We start from the raw sequence: 6,604 nt of genomic DNA, 5'->3' as shown, positions 1-6,604 counted from the left end.
TGTGATATGTTTTTTTTTTTTTTTATATCAAACTTTTATGGAAGGTTTTTGGTGTTTACGTTTCAAGTCATGAGTATATGATATTATGATCATGATTGTGTGATTAATAGCATTAACAATAATAATGTCTAGTTATAAATTTCATGCATCAGAGTCTTATTTTGTTCAATACTTAGTTGAAGCTGATTGATAAAATCCTTAAGAAATATAAATAAAGAATGGAAATCCATGTTCTTATTCCACCATTTAAACTACTCTTAATGATGCATATTCTTGTATCCCATTATGCTTCTTCTTCTCCTTCTCCTTCTCTTTCTCTTTCTTCTTCTTCTAAAATAAATAACAATATAGATAGGTTAGTACAGCTGAACGTAAAATCCAAAATTTAGTTGCCTTCAAATACTTCGATACTTAGTAGCTGGAATCCCAACACAATGGCCAATTTCTACAATTGGGTTAGAGTCTCTTGTCCTTCCTTTGCAATTTAAACCTTGGAAGCAATAGTTTTCATGGCCCAATACCAAAAACAATGGGACAATTATGGCATTTGAGAGTGCTTAACTTGAGAGATAACCAACTCGAAGGGAGCATCCCATCAACCATTTCACACACACTAACAAGCTAGGAGGTACTAGTCCTACAACATAACCAGTTGGTAGGTACCATTCCCTCCTATGTCTTCAATATTACTACTTTACAAGTTGTTGTTATCTCATTCAATTTTATTTCTGAAGGTATTCCAAATGATTTTTGTCGTATGCTTCCACAACTAGAAGTTGTTTATCTATCAAGTAATCCACTTGGTGGTCAAATTCCAACAAGCTCGTGCCATTGTAGAAATCTTAAACAACTCAAGCCAGGTGGAAATGGACTATCAGGAAGCATACCTACAAAACTTGGATGCTTATATGAAGTTGAGTATCTCTCTATCAATGAAAACCAATTGACCAGCACAATTCCTGCTTCTTTAGGCAATCTTTCCAAATTAGAGTTCATAGATCTCTTGGAAAACAATCTGTCTAGAAATGTTCTGGAGCTAACTAGCTCTTTGTTTTTTAAGCTTATAGAAATGTATTTTCATGGCAGTCAATTTAGAGGTAGGATTTCAAATTTTATATCTAATGCTTCAATGCTCACAATCCTAGAATTATCTTGCAATTCCTTCATTGGATAGTGCCCATGTCTTTAGGAAGTCTTTGATATCTACAATATCTCAATTTAAAGTTGAATAAATTGACCAACAATCCTACCAAAAGAGAGCTTCACTACCTCACTTGTTTGACACAGTGCCTCACTCCTAGTTGGATATGTTAAATTTCGAGGATGAAATTTTTATAAAGGGGATAGATTATAACACTCTGACCCGAAAGGATACCTTGAATTTCAATTTTTGACCAAGTTTGACCAGGATTGATCGAGGTTGACCAAGCGGGCTGGTTGGCTTTTTACTGTGAGAGGGATTATGTGTTGACTAAGATACCATGGCAAAGTGCTCATCAACACGAGTTCATAGACTAGTAGTATGTCAAAATCAAAGCTATGAGTAGAAAGTTATGGTCAAAACAAGATGCAATCTGGACTGATCAGTGAGCTCCAAGTTGACTTTTATTTATATTGATTTTGATATTGACTCCTATACTATGTGATCGTGCTCGTCGATGTGAGTCCGTAGACTAGTAGCACTCATAAATTGGACTTACAGTTGAAAAGTTATAGATCTGTAAAATCGAGTTTAATTTTTCTGGGACTGGTTTTCTTGGGTAGAAGAATAGCTAGTAGAGCCCCTATGGATGCCATGTGGAACCAATTAGTGGATGCCATGTGTCACCAACTGATAGTGCCATGTTTCACCAATCGATGGTGCCACATGTCACCATAAAGATAATAATAAAATATTTTTAAAATATTTTTCTTTTTCCTTTTCTTTTTCCCTCCCCCCTTTCTACTTCTCCCTTGCTTGCAGGAGAGAAAACAATTTCTCTCTCTTCCCCCCCTCTCCCCTCCCATGCCCCAATTGCCTTGCCGAATTTGAGCATTGTGGCCGTCGATGTGCCACAGGCGCTGAATAGGGATGAAGGCCATGAGAAGTCCGGTCAATGGTCAGAAAATCACATCCAATCGTCACCAATGCACCCAAATTTGGCATTTTTTGCCGGCAATGGTGACGCCGATTTTCGGGTGATCCGACCACCTCTCGGCCAAATCAAACCTCCTTTCCACCATTTTTTGGACCTCCTGATCTCAGTTTTGTGGTCCATTCAGCTCACTTCCCTGCCATTTGGGAGACATGATATGTTGAACTTTGGCCGAAACTTTCCGTCTATTTTCCAACCACCATCGATCGAGTTGAGCCTAACGAAGGTTGGTAATGTGTTCCTTATCTCTTTAGTTTTCCATTGATACCTTATTTGTAAATTATGGTGGTGCATTTGAAAGTTGCCATTTTTTAATAAATTGTTATATCAAATGTGAAAATTTGAAAAGTTAAATTAAAATGTATATATATATGTGTGTGTGTGTGTGTGTTTTTTTTTATGTGCACATGTGTGTATGTCGTAAATACATGCTTTATATATATATATATGTGTGTGTTTATATACATGTATATGGTGATGTATGAATATATGCATGTATACATATTTCTATAAATATACATTTATTGAAAGCTTTTGTATATACATATCAAAATATATATATATATGTGTGGACATTTATATTTGTTAAAATATGCTTGTTGAAAGTTGTATGTATATATTTAAATGTATGAATATATATATATATATATGTTAATATAAGTATGAACATATATAAATGTAGAGAGATTCTATGGTCAGGACCGACCTGTTACCAAAATGGTGTAGTCCAAAAACGTGGGAAAATGCCTAGCCACTGGATTTCAACTTATCCAATGAATGGCTTAGATACTTTCCTATCACACGTGACAAAATTGCAACCATCCCGCTTTAAAATGACCTTTCTTTTCCCTCTCGTACCACTATTTCATAGACCTCACCATTTCAAAATTTCCAAATTCATCTTTCACTGTTTCAAAATTTCAAAATTTCCAATAAAATTCGTCATTTCTAACTGTTTCAAAATTCCCAATAAAATCCACCATCTCTCAACGTTTCAAAATTTCCAAATCAAATCCACCATCTCTCACCATTTCAAAATTCCCAAATAAATCCACCATCTCTCACCATTTCAAAGATTCCAAATAAAATCCACCATCTCCCGCTCTCACCACCCTTCATGGTAGAGGTCATGGTCGAGGCAGAGGTGGAAGGAATTTTAGACCGAGGTGCCAAATTTGTGGCTAAATAGGCACACTACCAATGTTTGCTATTACAATTCTAGAAGTTCTATTTTCATCATGCTGGTTTGCCAAGTAATGTTGGTTTTCAAAGTGCCTATGGACCATCTCAAGGCAATATGGTTCAGCAAGTCTTCAATCCAACTAGTGGTATTTTTGGACATGTGCCTACTCACTCATCTCAGGCTCAGACTTCTAATTTTATGAGTTCTTTTTTGGATGGGAATTTATCATAAGGAAATTATGGTGGTTCTGTTTTTGGTACTCAAGGAGGAATTGATTATGGGAATGAACAAGGGAAAAGTGTTGCTCTTATTAGTCTTGGCTCATCAAATATATGTTGTGCTTTGCCTATGCTTCGTAGAACATCTTCTTTTCCTCAAAATGGTGTTAATGAGAGTTCCTACAGTGTTGTTAACAATGGAATTTCTGGTATTTGTTTAGGTTTTACAGCCACACCAATCTTAGTTGGGGACCCTAACTGCAATCTTGACAGTAGAACAACAAATCATGTTGTCTCGAGTGGTCATAATTTATCTTCACAAGATGAGTATAATGGCACCAACAAATTGCTTGTTGGCAATGGCCAAGGTCTTGATATCAAAGGTATATGTAACACAGTGCTTACTTCCTTATATCATCCTCAATGTGTTCTGTGACTCAAAGGTGTATTGGTAGTTCTAAAAATTGCAAAAAATTGCTTTGAATTTCAAAGTTAACTTCAGATAACAATCTTGTAGCTGAATTTAATGATGCTGAGTGTTTGATAAAGGACAAGCAGATTGGGATCACAATTCTCCAAGGAATTCTTAAGGTGGCTTATATAAGCTACAGATTCCACATCATCATCCAGCAAGGTGGATCCTGAATGCAATCTCAACAGCAAATATAGTAGCTGAAGCTCAAGATTGTGACCAACTATTATCTGACAGAAATAATTCTTTATGTGTTTTGTCTGGGGTCTTAGATATTGATAGTCACACTCATGTAGTAAATGGTTCTGATACAATGTATGTGATAGTGAACATGTTTCTATTACTAATAAAGACAATATTTATTGTAATCATCATACTGTTGCTGGTAGTAGTGGAGTTGTACAAATTCCTAATAAAGCTATTGTTCATCTGGAAGTGTTGCATTAGAGGTTAGGTCATGCATCTTCTTCTGTCATAGAGAAGGTGATTTCTTTGTACAAACCAAAATTATAGATCAATAAAACTTCAATTTTCTGTGAAGCCTGTCAGTATGGAAAAAGTCATATGTGTACTTTTCCTTTATCTGATGCTGGGGCTAAGTTTCCACTTGAATTGGTTTATATTGATATTTGGGGACCAGGTCCCACATTATCAAAAGAAGGTTTTCTATATTATATACATTCTATGGATGATTTCTAAAGGTTTACTTAGGTGTATCCTTTGAAATTGAAATCTGAAGCTTTTGGGGTTTTCAAACAGTTTCAAGTTATGACTGAAAGAATGTTCAATTCAAAACTAAAATGCTATTTTTAGACTGTGGAGGAGAATATATAAGCTTTCTACCTTACTTGCAAAATCTTGGAATTCAGTTTAAACACTCATGTCCCCATACATTTCAGTAAAATGGAAGAGTTGAAAGAATGATGTAGCTGCTTATTCTAATGCTCCTCTTGCTTTATTAAGAAATGTTTCAGTTACATCAACACCTGTTACTGTTTCTATTGGACAATCTGAATATGATTTAGTGCCTATTGAAAATCTTCAAGCTACTTCTCTAAGTCCCACTGGTTACACTACTCATAACAATGACACAATTTTGACTAGTCCTACTGCTCAAACTACTCAAAATAATGGTGTTACTGTCTCTTCAAGCTCCACAAGTTCTCAATCAGCTCAGCAGTTCCCAAGTGTTTCTAGCTCTTTAGATGCTTTTACCAATTCTAATAATGTTTTTGATGTATAGATATTCAGTAGTTCAAACACTCATGTTGTTCCTTTGGATTTACTACTTGAAGCTGAAATAGACAAGATGCTTCATCAAGTCACAGACACTATGACACGAGCAACTCAAAAAGGCTGCTAAATCCATCCCATGCAGACACAATAAAAAAGTGGTATCTTCAAACCTAAATGTCTGGTAGCTGCTCCAAGTCAAGTTTTTCATGATAGTGTTGATATAGAACCTACAAGTGTTCAAGAGGCTTTAAAACATCCAAAGTGGAAAGAAGCAATGGATCTTGAGTATGAAGCTTTGCTGAAAAATGGTAGATCATCTTTGGTACCATACTCACCACACATGAATTTTGTTGGCCATAAGTGGGTTTTTTGAATAAAGAAGAATGCAAATAGCTCCACACAAAGATATAAAGCTCGCTTGGTAGCCAAAGGCTTTCATCAACAACCAGGGATTGAAGTTAATGAGACTTTTAGTCCTATAGTTAAACCAGCAGCAATAAGATTAGTTTTGAGTCTTGCTGTTTCTCTTAATTGGCCAATGAAGCAGTTAGATTTTAATAATGCCTTCTTAAATGGAGATTTGCTAGAGTTAGTCTATATATCTCAACCTCAGGGCTATGAAAGCAAAGAAGCACCCTTCTATATCTGTAAGTTGCATAAAGCCTTGTATTGTTTAAAACAAGCTTCAAGAGCTTGGTTTGACAAGTTGAGAGGCATGTTACTGCAAAAAGGATTTGTTAATTTGGTAGCTGATTCATCTTTTTTTGTTTTGAAGACCAAAAAGAATATCTTCTTGTTCTTATCTATGTAGATGATGTTTATAGTGACTGGACCAAGTTCAGAGGCTATACAACAGCTCACTGATAGTTTAAATGTTTAGTTTTCTCTAAAGGACTTAGGCAATCTAAGTTTCTTTTTGGGAATTAAAGTAGTAAGAAGTAATAACAGTATGTTATTGACTTAGTCCAAATACATAAGAGACCTGTTAAAAAGGATAAAAATGTAAGGTAACAAGAGTTATCCATCCCCTATGATGGCTAACAAACCATTATCTCTTAAGCATGGTGATATTTTGGCCAATCCTAAGCTTTACAGAAGTATGGTTGGTGCTCTACAGTACCTTACTATAACACGACCAGACATTTCTTTTGCAGTAAACAAGTTGAGTCAATTTGTTAAAGCACCAACATCAACACATTAGGAAAGCTGCAAAAGATTGCTAAGATATTTGAATGATACAATTTTATCATGGTTTAAAGATCCAAGCTTCATCAAAATTATGCGTTCATGGCTTTTCATATTCGGATTGGGCCAGTGATAGAGATGACAGGAGGTCAACCAGTGGCTATTCAATTTTTCT

The sequence above is a fragment of the Ziziphus jujuba genome, chromosome 3 (genome assembly GCF_031755915.1).
Source record: "Ziziphus jujuba cultivar Dongzao chromosome 3, ASM3175591v1".
NCBI classification, from domain to species: Eukaryota; Viridiplantae; Streptophyta; class Magnoliopsida; order Rosales; family Rhamnaceae; genus Ziziphus; species Ziziphus jujuba.
The sequence above is the reverse complement of the archived record's forward strand: the minus strand, read 5'-3'. Positions refer to the sequence as shown.